Source organism: Physeter macrocephalus, chromosome 19 (genome assembly GCF_002837175.3).
Source record: "Physeter macrocephalus isolate SW-GA chromosome 19, ASM283717v5, whole genome shotgun sequence".
In the NCBI taxonomy this organism is placed as follows: Eukaryota; Metazoa; Chordata; class Mammalia; order Artiodactyla; family Physeteridae; genus Physeter; species Physeter macrocephalus.
Genome location: NC_041232.1, coordinates 21,398,728 through 21,413,098, shown reverse-complemented (window position 1 = coordinate 21,413,098; position 14,371 = coordinate 21,398,728).

The window sequence follows — 14,371 nt, the reverse complement described above, 5'->3', positions numbered from 1 at the left end:
CCCCTTCCCCCCCTCCTTCCCCTTCCCCTTCCCCTTCTCCTTCTTCTCTCTCTCTGCCAATCCACTGGCAAGCCATGATTCATTCACAAAGGTAGCCTCGTTTAATGTCTTAGAAAATGCAGTTTATTTGGCCTTGTTATTTCTAACTTGGGGAAAAGGTTTGACAAATTACAAGTCACTGTACTCATTTTCTGTACAATAGGGAAATGAGTGTATTGCCTCCATGATGAATCACCCGTGGATCTCAAACATAAGCAAATTAACCCCATATTTATACATAGAGGTTTTGGCAATTTTTGTGCTAGGAAGAGTGGACTACAAAATACACCCATTTTGGAAGATGTGCATATTGTATATTTTAATACCTGAAAATATTATCCCATGATCTTCCTAGTTGTGCCTAGAGAGTTTGACTAAATTGTGCTCCAGTACACTGCGAAGGGAATACTAATATTAAATACGTGCGACGTAATCCAGACCGACAGAGCCTCTAAGCTCAGGACTACTGACTGGAAGGGGCCGTCCCACCACCATCTCTCCCCAGAACTCATTTAGATTTAAATGATTAACAGGTATTTATTTAAAAATTCACTGATTTCTTCAAACCCTTGCTTCTCAGGCGATGCTTTTCTTCTCTAAAGGGTTTTCACAATGGGGTTTGGCTTCGACAGCTCTAGGCAGCGCCGAGGATGGTGTACACGTGATCATAAATTAATGCATTTACAGCTGCTTTAACGGGATTACCGGGACTCCATCTCAAAGGCCTCAGAGTTGTTCTTGCATTCTTATAATTACCTGGAAAGGTTTTGTAGATGGCTTGCGCTTTTTATGGGCCATAAAAACTTGATATAACCTAAACTTTATCTGCCACATTCCATTTATTCCTGTGGTAAATGCAAAATATCAGAGTAATTTAAGTTCTTAAGCAACGCGTGAGAAAATGAGAAGACAAAACTGGGAACGGCCTGATTTCTGCCTTTTAAAATTCTAATGAAATAAAATTAACATCTCATGTGCACAATATAACACATGCAATGAGAATCAATGCTCCATGAGAAAAACGTAAGAACATACATGATTGAAAACCAAAGTAGGTAAGGAAAAATACGAACAAGGCTGTATTGATCTGGGTCTGATCACACTTGATCGGTCATGAGACCAGGTCCGGAAGGAGAGGAGTCTCGGGGGAGCAACATCTCAGTTAGAAAGCCTTGGATGGAACTTTGTCTTTTGGACGAGGGTGTCTGGATCCTGGACGCTGGGTGAGAGAGTGGAGTAGCCCCAGCGCTGGAACTTTAGCCTGCCCTTCTCCTGCCTTCCCATCAGCCTCCTATGCAGAGGTGGGTACTTTGCAGATTCCTGGCCTTTGTCTACCCTCCAGTACTGCCAAAGAAAGAGAACCATCCGTATCACACACTGGCTTTCAATACTCAGAAGAACACCATGAAACAGGTGGTCCCTCGGTTTACGTACGATTAACCCCTGCAGGGATGTACCTGTGGGAAACGACCCATAATCACACAGCTGGCAAGATGCCTTGTATTTTCATTTTGGGAGAAGTCAAAGGAAAGGAGGGCTTTGCCACAAGGGCCAACTGAAAGACAACGGGAGGCTCTTACCCTGACTTTTCCATCAGGCTTCTTGGTGGGGCATGAAGAGGGGGGTCTCATCAAGAGTGAGGCCCCCTCCTTTTTTTTTTTTTTTTTTTTTTTTGCGGTACTCAGGCCTCTCACTGCTGTGGCCTCTCTCCCATTGCAGAGCACAGGCTCCGGACGCGCAGGCTCAGTGGCCATGGCTTGTGGCCTCTCCCGTTGCGGAGCACAGGCTCCGGACGCGCAGGCTCAGCGGCCACGGCTCACGGGCCCAGCCGCTCCGCGGCACGTGGGATCTTCCCGGACCGGGGCACGAACCCGCGTCCCCTGCATCGGCGGGCGGACTCTCCACCACTGCGCCACCAGGGAAGCCCCAGCCCCCTCCTTTGAATCCCATCTCTGCCTCGGGCTGGCTGTGTGATCTTGGCCACGGTGCTTGACTCCCCCGTGCCTTGTCAGTAAAATGGGAACAGTAACAACGCCTAGTCTATAGTGTGCGAGGATTAAATTGAATGATATGGCATAGGGGAGGGGTCTCCTTCAAGGTGGGCTCCGAATACATGGTGTGCAGAGAAAAGTTAGCAGAGGGGGCCCGAGACTGTTATCCTTGGAACAGGGTAACCGCTTGCACGGTTGGCTGGCATCAGAGAGCTAAGCTGACTCTCAGTGTCGAATGGCTCCTAGTCGAGAGTTAATAGAAGGGGCTCCCCGTGCCTGGGCTATCTGTGCAAATGATATGGTTCGTGCTGAACACCTGCTTTCCTTGTCGTTGTCTGGAATTTTGGCCAAGCCAGGCAGACGGTGCCCTAAGTCACCAGCCCCCAATAAAAGCCCTGAGTCTGAGTCTGGGCAGAAACCCAGCGTGCATGCTGCTGCATTCTTATAGGTGGGAGCAAGTGTGTCTGTGTGGCCCTCATTGGAGGGACAGCACAAGGGGGCTGCGCGTGGACACCCCCAGACCCACCACTGTCCCCTACAACCCCCCTGAATATCACATCTACGCCACTGAGATACACCTCAGCTGTGTGGACATCTCTCTGCCGATTCCTGTGAGTCTTTCTAGAGGATCTCTGAACATGGGGCTGGTCTTGGGAACCCCTGAAACACATGGGGACCAGCATTACTTCCTTATTTTATTCTTTTATGAATCTCTCACAATTTTCTAATGGAAAAAAAAAACGCTTTTGTAATTGAGCTGGATTTACTTTAAAAAAAAAATTGCAGTAGAGTTGATTTATGATGCTTCAGGTGTACAGCAAAGTGATTCAGTTATACATATATATATTCTTTTTCAGATTCATTTCCCTTCTAGGTTATTGCAAGGTATTGAATATAGTCTCCTGTGCCAGACAGTAGGTCCTTGCTGTTTATTTTATATATAGTAGCGTGTATCTGTTAATCCCTCCTAATTCATCCCTCCCCCTTTCCCCTTTGGTAACCATAAGTTTGCTTTATATGTCTGTGAGTCTGTTTCTGTTTTGTCTATAGATTCATTTGTATTAGGTTTTAGATTCCACATATAAGTGATATTATATGGTATTTGTCTTTCTCTGTCTGACTTACTTCACTTAGTATGATAATCTCTAGGTCCATCCATTTTGCTGCAAATGGCATTATTTCATTCATTTTTATGGCTGAGTAATATTCCATCGTATATATGTACCACATCTTCTTTATCCATGCATCTCCTGATGGACATTTAGGTTGCTTCCATGTCTTGGCTATTGTAAGTAGTGCTGCTATGAACACTGGGGTGCATGTAGCTTTTCAAACTACAGTTTTCATCTTTTCCAGAGGTATACCCAGGAGAGGAATTCCTGGATCATAGGGTAGCTCTATTTTCAGTTTTTAAAGTGACTTCCATACTGTTTTCCACAGTGGCTGCACCAATTTACATTCCCCTCAACAGTGTAGGAGCGTTCCGTAAAACCAGTATTTTTAATCCTTATTTTACAGACAAGGAAACCAAGGTACAGAGACATTAAATTCAACTCGAATACCCCAGCTGGAAAGTGACACAGCCAGCACTCACTCCCAGGGCTAGGTCTGACCGCACACTGCTTGCTCTTCACTTCTATAGGGTCTTTTATCCAGTGATTTTTAAATACAAACATAGATTACAGGTGGAATGATTACATTCTCTTGTTGGAGAAATAAAGCAGCAACACCGGTTTTCTCACGTGTGTAGACATATACAACACTATTAGGAGAATAGCTCTCATTACCAGAGGTAAATGTTCCAAAATACAAACCTTGGGAAAGCTGCCTCGTGTTATATGTTGAGACTCTTCCAGTGATCTTTGAGGTGACCTGCTTTATTAGTCCAGCTTCTGCAAAACCTTCTTTGAGACACAACTATGTCTTCTTGAGTTCAGAGCAAGGAATTGGAGAGAAATTATTTTTATCCCCATACATTGGCCATATCTTTGAAACTCAATCTATATGGTGGTGATATTTTTTTACAACTCTGTAAATACATTTGAGTCTGGTGAAACACCAGCCACATTTTTTTAAATTTCTATAGCTTTTTATGATAAGCATTTTTATTGTTAGCATTTTTTATACATTTTTGAAAGGGCAAGAGGAGAAGCCAGTGTCACCAGAACTCAGGGCTGGAGCCTTGGAGGAGGGATAATCTTCTTCTAGGGGCTGTAATCTTGGAGTGGTGGGATTACTGTCAGAGTCTTGTCACCAAATTAGAGAAGCAGGAAAGAAATACCCTCATATGTCTCTCCTCCTGCTGTCTGTGGTCTGGTTGGTACTTCCCCTTGGCCAAACCCAATTGGAAGGCAGAAGATCAAGGTCAGCTTTCTAAGGTTCAGAAAGGCTGTACACTTCATCGTACAGCAGAACCTAACACAACATTGTAAAGCAATTATACTCCAATAAAAAAAAGAAGTATGTCATAGTTGCAATGTAATAGAGTACATCTGGATCGGTAAATGCTAAATAATCAGGATTAAAAATCTGGCGTACAAAAAAAAAAAAAGGCCAGAAAATAGATCTTGTTGAGAACGTTTGGGAAAGGGAGACTGAGTTTTCCACAGGGTGTTTCCCACTTGCGAGCAGGGAGGCTGGTTCTGAAAAGCTTCTGAGTCACTTCCGTCTGCTTTCTGGTATTTGCTGGATGAGAACCCCCACCGTTATTCAACTTCTCTGAGGTCCTGAATACTGGGGTTGCTCACCCCAGCCTTGCTCAGTTATGGGTGTGAAATGCCTTATGTACTAAAAAGGGCTGTCTGTTCTAAGAAGATCACCACCCTCACACAGACCGTTTTCCCCTGGGTTCAAGTCAAACAGACTCAGAAATTAGCAAGTCACTCCCAGGGCTGACTGTACATTGCTTATCTCTTAAATGTGGTTTAGTGAGTCGATTTAACTTTAACTGAAAATTCATTAAAATGTATTTGCTCTAAGTAAATATTTAAATGAATATAACACACACTAGGGAAGGAAGAGCCTTGTTCAATCCCGTAGGTCTTCTCTCTGGGAGTAATCTTGGTTTTCCCCTTATAGGCTGATTTTTCTATTAACCACAGCATCTCCTGCCCTGGGGGGAGCCACGTTGAAATTAACCAGGCCCCACCCAGATAGAGAGCATCTGGGTTTGGGATACAGAACTTTGATGGAATTGGCTGCCTTCCAAGCGTTTGTGGTCCTTCTGTCGTCACACAACTACATCTGTGTCTGGATGATATGAAATATTAAACCAGGTATGCATTTTCCCCACATTCCCTTGTACTTTTGTTTACAACCAGGCAGCTGGGACATTTCTGGCTTATTGCTCAAATGACAACAGTTATGGAAGAGATGCAAATAAAAGGCAAACAAGTCTATGGCCAACTTTTGAGATTCATCACAGAAATTTTAAACTGAAGACAGAGCCAATGCTCTCCAGACAGCACAAAGTCAGAGGATGGGGAGAGGGGTGGGCGTTGAGTCAGAAGAATCTTGTTCCCTTGAATTTCAGATTTTAGGTTCTGATCTAAGCAGTAGGGAAAGAAGAAAATGTGATTTGTCAGAATGAGTTTCTCTTGTTCACCTGGAATAAACAATCCACATGCCTGGGGGACGGTGAGAGAGAGTCTGAGAGAAAAGCAAGCAAGATTAGGAGGTGTTCTAAGCTGATGGTGGTTGGGTGATGCATCCCCTAAATAGTTTGGGAGTCTGAAAACAGAAGCAGCCTGTTACCCATCCTGTTTGTTCTCCATTCCCACGTGGAGTCCCTCATGCCTCCTTGGTACTGAAGGGTAGTAATGGCCACATGTGGGTCTCTGGCAGAGGGGCCTGGTGTAACCCTCCAGCTCTCTTGTTTCCCACCCAAAAGACGGCACTAAATACTGTCTTGCGTGGCTGAGATTTGCCCACACGCATTAGCAAGAGCTGGAAGAGAAGCCTGGGTCTCCTCGCTGGGACTGGGTCCAGCACCATGGGCGAGGGGTGGTTGTCCTTCCCAATTATCAGGCAAGGAATATTGAAAGTAGAGGATTCACACAGACAGAGAGAACAGATTCGTGGTTGCCAAGGGGGAAGGGGTTGGGGGAGGGATTGAGTGGGAGGTTGAGGTTAGCGGATGTGAGCTTTTATATAGAGAATGGATAAACAACAAGGTCCTGCTATATAGCACAGAGAACTATATTCAGTATCCTACAATACACAATAATGGAAAAGAATATAAAAAAAAGAATGTATATAACTGAATCACTTTGCTGTACAGTGGTAATTAGCACAGCATTGTAAACCGACTATATTTCAGTTAAAAAAATTAAAATATTAAAAAAGTAGAGGATTCAATCCTCTTTGACATCTACTCAAAATGGAAATTCTCTGTTATAAGAGTTTACCTGACTACGCAGCATGTACTAGGATAACACATCATATATTTTTTCTTCTTTTATGAAAATTGCACAAAATAAACTTTATCAGGAAATGCAAAGCCATACAGCAAATAGCAGACATGTCACGTGTATTAGACATCATAAATATCAATGTTAAAAAATCTAGAGGAATGCTTGATTTGTATATCATTATACAAAATTTTATTTCAAAATCATTGTCATGTAAAGAAGCTCTCAAGGAGTACTCAACAAAATATGTGTAAGAACAGTATTACAGAGGTGCGTCAGGCCATTACTTAACGATGTTGCATTCATTTCCTGAAATTTTGTGATATTTGTGGCATTGATCAACTTTTTAAAATATTTAACCTGTTGTGATTTAGGTTCTCTTCCTAAGTAAAGACGCACATCCATTCCTGATTTTTATTTGTAATTTTAATTTTTTTTTCTTAGAGATGGTCCCTAAAATTGTGTGCTCTCAAGACTTAAATGAGAAAGTCAATGGGGTTAAAGTAGGTTCCATTTCTTTTTTTAAGATTCGATTTTCTATACATCTTGGTCTTTAGATTCATATTTGTACCCCTCCTTTCCCAAAGTGTGGTCCTCTCCATAATCAAAGGAGCCTTACAGTTTCACTTACAGAATTTGGAGATCACTTCAAATGAGACCACACTCTACAAAGTCTGGCTGCTGTATATGAATCTGTTTACTTCTTACCTCCTGGTAATCAGAGCCACAGAGTTGAGATTAGTTAGAGGGACATCCACAGTATGTGAGAAATTGGCCTTTTCTGGTGTGTGTTAGGCTGCAGTGATTTGTGGGTTATTTGTTACTCTGTATATGCTTGCCTTTGCTGACTGCTACACTCCCTAAACGCACTTAACCACATAAAGTAAACATAACTAACCTTTGCAGCTACTTAGATTCAAGCAATTACTCAGCTATTATACAGAATAATAAGTTTGCTGTGAAATAATTAGGATGTGCAGAAATAAATGTTATTAATAGAGCCGTGTTACCTATAATAGTGTAATGAACTAATTGCAGAGTTTAGAAGCCTCGTTTGTTTTGAAGTAGTTAAGGTGATGATTTTCAATGTTGTCACTGCCCTGGTATAGTCTAGAGATGCAGTTTCTGCCTCTGGCGTGGGTGTATCCTGGCCAATGTGCTTCTCTCCACTCTAACTCTATTTTCTAAAGTGCCTGTCAGGGCATTTTAAAAAATAAATAGCCTCCGTCCTTATGGAGAACAGATTTACATACCTAAAAATTCAGCAAGGCACATACATCACAAAACTCAACAAAAGTACCTTTCAAGCTTTTGTCAAGCACAGCCACATTTTTATTATAGCACTTAAATCAAAGGTTTGCGTGGCTCATTTTAGCCTTGGGTTTCCAAGCAGTTGACATTAACAGTGGTGGTAGAATCAGCGTCTGTATTTTCGCATACTAGATTATTTTTCTTTTTAAAGTCAAATATTCACAACTGCGTCAGTGAACGTACAAACTTTCTGAAAAGGCCACTTAATTATCACCCTCACTGATTTGAGCGTCCTCCCTTATGGCACCAAGACTGTTTCCTTTGTGTGGCCAGTGAGGGTTCCTGAAAGACCTGTGCCTTGTTTATCAATTGCTATTCAGAACCAAATCTTTAACGTCTGGTGATTTTTGCCTTTCTGAAGAGCTGCCTGTCATTGTACAAGATTATCTCGCTGTTAAAATGGGATCACCTAAGCATGCTAATCTTCCAAAGTGACTTGCGCCTGAAAGAAGGCCAATGAGTGACTTTCTTTGTGTGTCAATTAGCAAGCGCCAGCTTCTCAGCTGAGAAAGATGGGGAATCCAATATGGTCCTTATTCATCCAGAGAACGGCTACTGGGTGACTTTTACGTGCCAGGAACTACGGGACAAGGGTCCTTGCAGAAGGCTACTCAGGAGAGAGGAATTTTAAAGCTAAGCTTTTGCATTTATTTAATGTTTCCATTTTTCTCCTTTGGAATTTGAAGGATCAAGGGGAAGCCTGAGGGGAGAGACAGCACGATGACGTGTGTTTCTTGCTTTGATCCAGAGAAAGGGAATTTAGAGAGACGAGAATATCAGGCATACAAGCATGGGAAGCCTTATCATCTTGAGGTCATAGGTGATTGTTTTCCTTTCCTACTTTGTTGTTTTTCTTAAATCTTCAGGAATAAAGATGTTTTACCTCTGTCAGCTAGAAATTGGCACTCACCATTGGCACTTGCCATCTACCTCTACAAGGATTAAATCATGTGCTCTGCAGCCGCTGACTTTCAGCACCCCCTGAAAGGAGTTCAGGGTGGAGGTCAGGAAGGAGGCCCTCTGTGCTCTGGGAAAAACTGGCAGAACAGGCCTTCAGATAGTTAGGTATTATCAGGAGCCAATTTTCTGAGCCCAATTCTTGTGTCTCCTCGTATCTAGAAAAGCACTAAAATCCTTCACGGTGACGACTGCTCCTTGTGACTAGCAGAAATCTTCTGCCAAAAATATGTGCTCAGTTGCATGTACACCCCCTTCACCAAAATCACATATATTCTGACCTTCTCCCCGCCTCCTTGGAGCAGGTCCTCAGAGCTATCTGGGATGCTGTCTCCCGGGCTGCTGTCCTCATTTTGCCCCGGATAAAACTTAACTCTCAACTCTCACGTTGTGCATTCTTTTTTAAGTCGACACATCCAAGGTTAAGAAAAAAAGCAAAACAAAATCCCATCTGTATCCTGTAGGATGTTTCACCTGTAACAATAGAACAACTCAACCAGTAGTGATTAAGCCATAGACCAAGAAATGTTTCCTTTGCAGAGAGTGCAGAGGGTGGTGGTTTTGTGACTGTTCAGCCTCTCCTTGATGTCACTGGCCTGTTTCCTTCCTTTCTTGCTGTCATACTTTCCCAGTTGGCTTTTCATCGTCATGCTGTCGCCTCACGGTAACAAGATGCTGGAAGCAGGTCCACGCGTAACTTCCTGACACTTGTGTCTCGTGGAGAAGGAAACCTGAGGACAAAGCGTGGCCTCAGTTTTGTCAGGTAGGGGCTGGGTCTCGGCCACTTCCTGCTATCTCTTCTCAGATCACCTGACCACTGCAAGGAAGGACAAGAAAATGTCCGGCAAAGCCCTCTGGGGTGCCATGACTAACCACAGCCAATCAGAATCCACCCCGAGGCTGGACATGCCATCGCTCAGAGAGAGTTAAAAAGGGAGAGAATGGATGGGTTGACCACCCAGGGTCAGCTCCGTCTTCACCCTCCCTTCATCCAGAGACCTGAGAAGACCACCAGTCCCTGAGTCCAGCCTGTGGCTCTGTCTTATGTATGTGCTGCATCCACATGGCACATGAAGCCTTTTTTTTTTTTTTTTTTTTTTTTGCGGTACATGGGCCTCTCCCTGTTGTGGCCTCTCCCGTTGCGGAGCACAGGCTCCGGACGCGCAGGCTCAGTAGCTGTGGCTCACGGGCCCAGCCGCTCCTCGGCACGTGGGATCTTCCCGGACCGGGGCACGAACCCGCGTCCCCCGCATTGGCAGGCGGACTCTCAACCACTGCGCCACCAGGGGAGCCCGCACATGAAGCCTTTGGTCTTGAGTCCACTGGCTCAGCTTTGCCACTCCACACCAATGCTCCCGTCCCCATCACAGTGGCTTGGATAGACGGGCCATCAGCTGTGACTCCTGGGTCCTGCTGAACTCTCTGTTATGTCTCTGCCACCTGAATACCTGTGGGTGGACCTTGGAGGTTTAGACAAGTGTCACCCTCCTCCCCACCCCCGTTATGGTCTTTGCATTCATTAGTAAAAGAGAGCAATTCCCCCTGGGTAGGCAAGGGGGAACCTTCTCCAGGAGAAATGAGAAATTATGTCTCTTACCCACGACGTCCACCACGAAATGCCCTGCTTTCCGAGAACTCAGGGAGAGAGAAATAGCATTCCCAGCCCCCTCCTGAAGATGAACCATTGCCTTTTCAAGTCTTCTCTTTTGAAAGCAAAAGCACTTCTTACTGGCATCTGGAAGAATAAATCACGCAGGAATACCCTAACATGTTTCAGGGCTGGAGATGAAAGAGGTTTGATTCCTCGTGGAAGAACTGGGCAGAAAGAGCATTCTGGATGCAGTGAGAGGATGGATAAAGCTGCATCCTGTGACAGGTCTGGGTTCTAAAGAGGAGAATAAGGTAAAAACCATGTCAGGTCAAAAAAACTCCATAAGCCCAGCAGAACCAGGGTTACTGCTAAAGTGCAAATAGATCATTATTGTAATTGTTAAGGGATTATGCCGTGTAAAAAATGCAGGTCTTTTCAACATCAAACATGCACTCAGTGCAAAAAGTGCCTCCTTTCATGATACCCACTTCTGCTGCCTTTTAGCGGACACATCTACAGAAACTCATGGCCCAGGGAAAGTGGGTGCATGCAGAAATGCGGCGACCCATCTATCCTGACACCAAACGCTGTCTGTGTGTGTGCTAATCGGTTAGAAATAATATCCCCAAACTAGGGAAATTCACAAACCTTAGACCCGTCTGCAGTTCAGACTCCAAATTTATTTATTTTTTAAATAAGAAGAGCCACTTGTTCATGAAATGGGTCGCATTTGGGAGAGTAGCTGTCTCGCGATGTGATAACTACAGCATAATAGCAATAATTTTACTTCCTATTAACTGGCTTTCATTTGACCGTGGGACAGACCTATTAAGTCCAAAAAAGGCATATATGCCATCATTTAATCACATACAAGAAAATCTGAACCGTTCTGTAATTAAGTTTTCAGGGCAAAGATGACTTCAGTAAGTGACCTAAATATTTCTTTTTGACAGAGGAGAATTTTTTTCTCAGCAAACAATTTGGGAAGAACTAGGAGGATTAAAAGACAGAACTGGGCTTTCCCTGGTGGCGCAGTGGTTGAGAGTCCGCCTGCCGATGCGGGGGACGCGGGTTCGCGCCCCGGTCCGGGAGGATCCCACGTGCCGCGGGGCGGCTGGGCCCGTGAGCCGTGGCCGCTGAGCCTGCGCGTCCGGAGCCTGTGCTCTGCAACAGTGAGAGGCCCGCGTACCGCAAAAATAAAGCCTCTCCTTTAGCCCCATATGATTTAAAGAAATCCCTGCTATAAATTAAAGATTAGTCTATGTATTTGTTTTGACTCAGACTACAAGGTGACAGCCGATGGATTAACTTGACAGATGAGCAAGGAAATTGCGTTAGGGTTCCCCAGTGGTTACTAAGAAAAGTGATAACATTCTAGGCAACGGTTCCCCCAAAAAGCATTGGTCTGACAGAACATAACCGCCAAAGCGCCCAGAGCACAGTCATAAAATAGCCCCTTCCGTGAGAAGCTGTCTTTTTACCCCACTGAAGCCCCTGCCACGCTCCGGGTCTGGGAAAAACCACATGGAATGAGAATTACAAGAGCCTCCAGAATCGGAAGGACCAAGTAAATGTAACAAGCCCTTTCATACTTCCCTTTTTCTCTGGGGACTCAAATGCCTGGAGGATCCAGACCCAAAATATAAGTAAATGATCCCCACTAAGTGATGAGTATGAAACCAAGTCCCCCTAAAACGGAGTTCCTCTGCTGAGTTGAGGATTAACCTCTCTCCCCAGATGTCATTCCCTTTCTCATCCAGCACTGTTCCCCTCAAGACGCGGAGGATCAGGGAAAGAGGGGATGGAAGTTGCGCACGAGCCCCTGTGTCCCTGTGCGTAAAGTAAAAGCTTCGGCTTTAGTCTCCCAGGCCTCCCCTGAGTCTCAAAACACTGGCTCAGGAGGGAGTGATTAGGAAATGTGAAGATGGGAAAACAAAGAATGCCTGTTGGGCCGGGAAACTGGTAACCATCTAGACTACAAACCAGCGCCGTAGTCGAGTCACCGAGCTCTCAGTTTCCTAAAAGTACTGGCCTTTCAAGCAGCGAGCACCTAAACTTGGGTTCGTTACCGGCCTCACCAGGTTACAAGCTTAGCAAGTAGGGACCATGCACCATCTAAAGGGGAGGGAGACTTGAGACCCAGTCCTGGGTCCCACTGTCATGTGAGAAGATGGACGCGGGGCACCAGATCCTATGATTTCAACAGAATCTAGAAACCTCGATATATATATATTTTTTACACTGTACGTGGGCCTCTCGCTGCCGCGGCCTCTCCCGTTGCGGAGCACAGGTTCCGGACGCGCAGGCTCAGCGGCCGTGGCTCACGGGCCCAGCCGCTCCGCGGCACGTGGGATCTTCCCGGACCGGGGCACGAACCCGCGTCCCCCTGCATCGGCAGGCGGGCTCTCAACCACTGTGCCGCCAGGGAAGCCCTGGAAACCTTGATTTTTATGACACCTCCCTCCCTTATTTTTATTAACTAATTTAAAAATATTTTACCCTGCCCATTGGATCCAGACTACAGGTAACCTCTCTCCATCACCTTATGGCAGAAGACGTTTTCCATAAGAGTTGAGAAAGAGGGCTTCCCTGGTGGCGCAGTGGTTAAGAATCCATCTGCCAGTGCAGGGGACACGGGTTTGAGCCTGGTCTGGGAAGATCTCAAATGCACAGAGCAACTAAGTCCGTGCGCCACAACTACTGAAGCCTGCACGCCTAGAGCCCGTGCTCTGCCACTGCAATGAGAAGCCCACGCACGGCAACAAAGTTATTAACTAATTTAAAAATATTTTACCCTGCCCATTGGATCCAGACTACAGGTAACCTCTCTCCATCACCTTATGGCAGAAGACGTTTTCCATAAGAGTTGAGAAAGAGGGCTTCCCTGGTGGCGCAGTGGTTAAGAATCCATCTGCCAGTGCAGGGGACACGGGTTTGAGCCTGGTCTGGGAAGATCCCAAATGCACAGAGCAACTAAGCCCGTGCGCCACAACTACTGAAGCCTGCACGCCTAGAGCCCGTGCTCTGCCACAAGAGAAGCCACTGCAATGAGAAGCCCACGCACCGCCCTGGTGGCGCAGTGGTTAAGAATCCATCTGCCAGTGCAGGGGACACGGGTTTGAGCCTGGTCTGGGAAGATCTCAAATGCACAGAGCAACTAAGTCCGTGCGCCACAACTACTGAAGCCTGCACGCCTAGGGCCCGTGCTCTGCCACTGCAATGAGAAGCCCACGCACGGCAACAAAGGGTAGCCCCCGCTCACCACAGTTAGAGAAAGCCCGCCTGCGGCAATGAAGACCCAATGCAGCCATAAATAAATAAATAAATGTATTAGAACAGGACAACCTGGTTTAAAAAAAAAAAAAAAGACTTGAGAAAGAAAGGCTGTGCTTGCAACTGCACAAGGATGTTGAGGATATCCTAATTCACCCTAATTCACCCCGTTCTAGATAGCTCTGCTTTTAGACTCAGTTGGTGAATAGCAGGAGTGTTATTTTTGCCCCAAATTCTCTATGGATTCTGTTCCACAGGAAGACGAAGGTTCCAGGTTGCCTTCCTTGTCCCCGGAAGCAGCCCTGTCTTCTAACTTCTGCCCTGTGTCCCCAGGAAGTGTGACCTTGGGTCGGCTGCCCATCTTCTGTGTCTCCTTGGGTGTCCCTCGGAAAGAGGACAGACGTCTGTCCTCTGCAGATATTTGCCATATTTGTCTGTCTGAGAAACATAGAAGATATCTCCTTAAGCCACTCAAAATAACTGGATTCTCTTCAGCTTTGGAAAACTACATAAAATGAGTTTCTATAAACACTTCCCCTGGATGATGTGTAGAATTCACCATCCTTTGTTTGGTGGTACTGTTGATGGTTCAATGTATGCCATTAGTGCTGAGACTAAACCACCCTGTACATTCAAGACAATGATGATCGAAAATTAGGAAAAAGTAAAAGACATTTCCTCTCTGCCACCTGCCACCTTCAACTTATATACACTCTCGCTTCACCTCCTGGCCCGAGAAGAGTCTGCCTCATCTATTTTAAGAATAGTGCATTTAAGAAAGTGCATTTTCCACTAAGCTC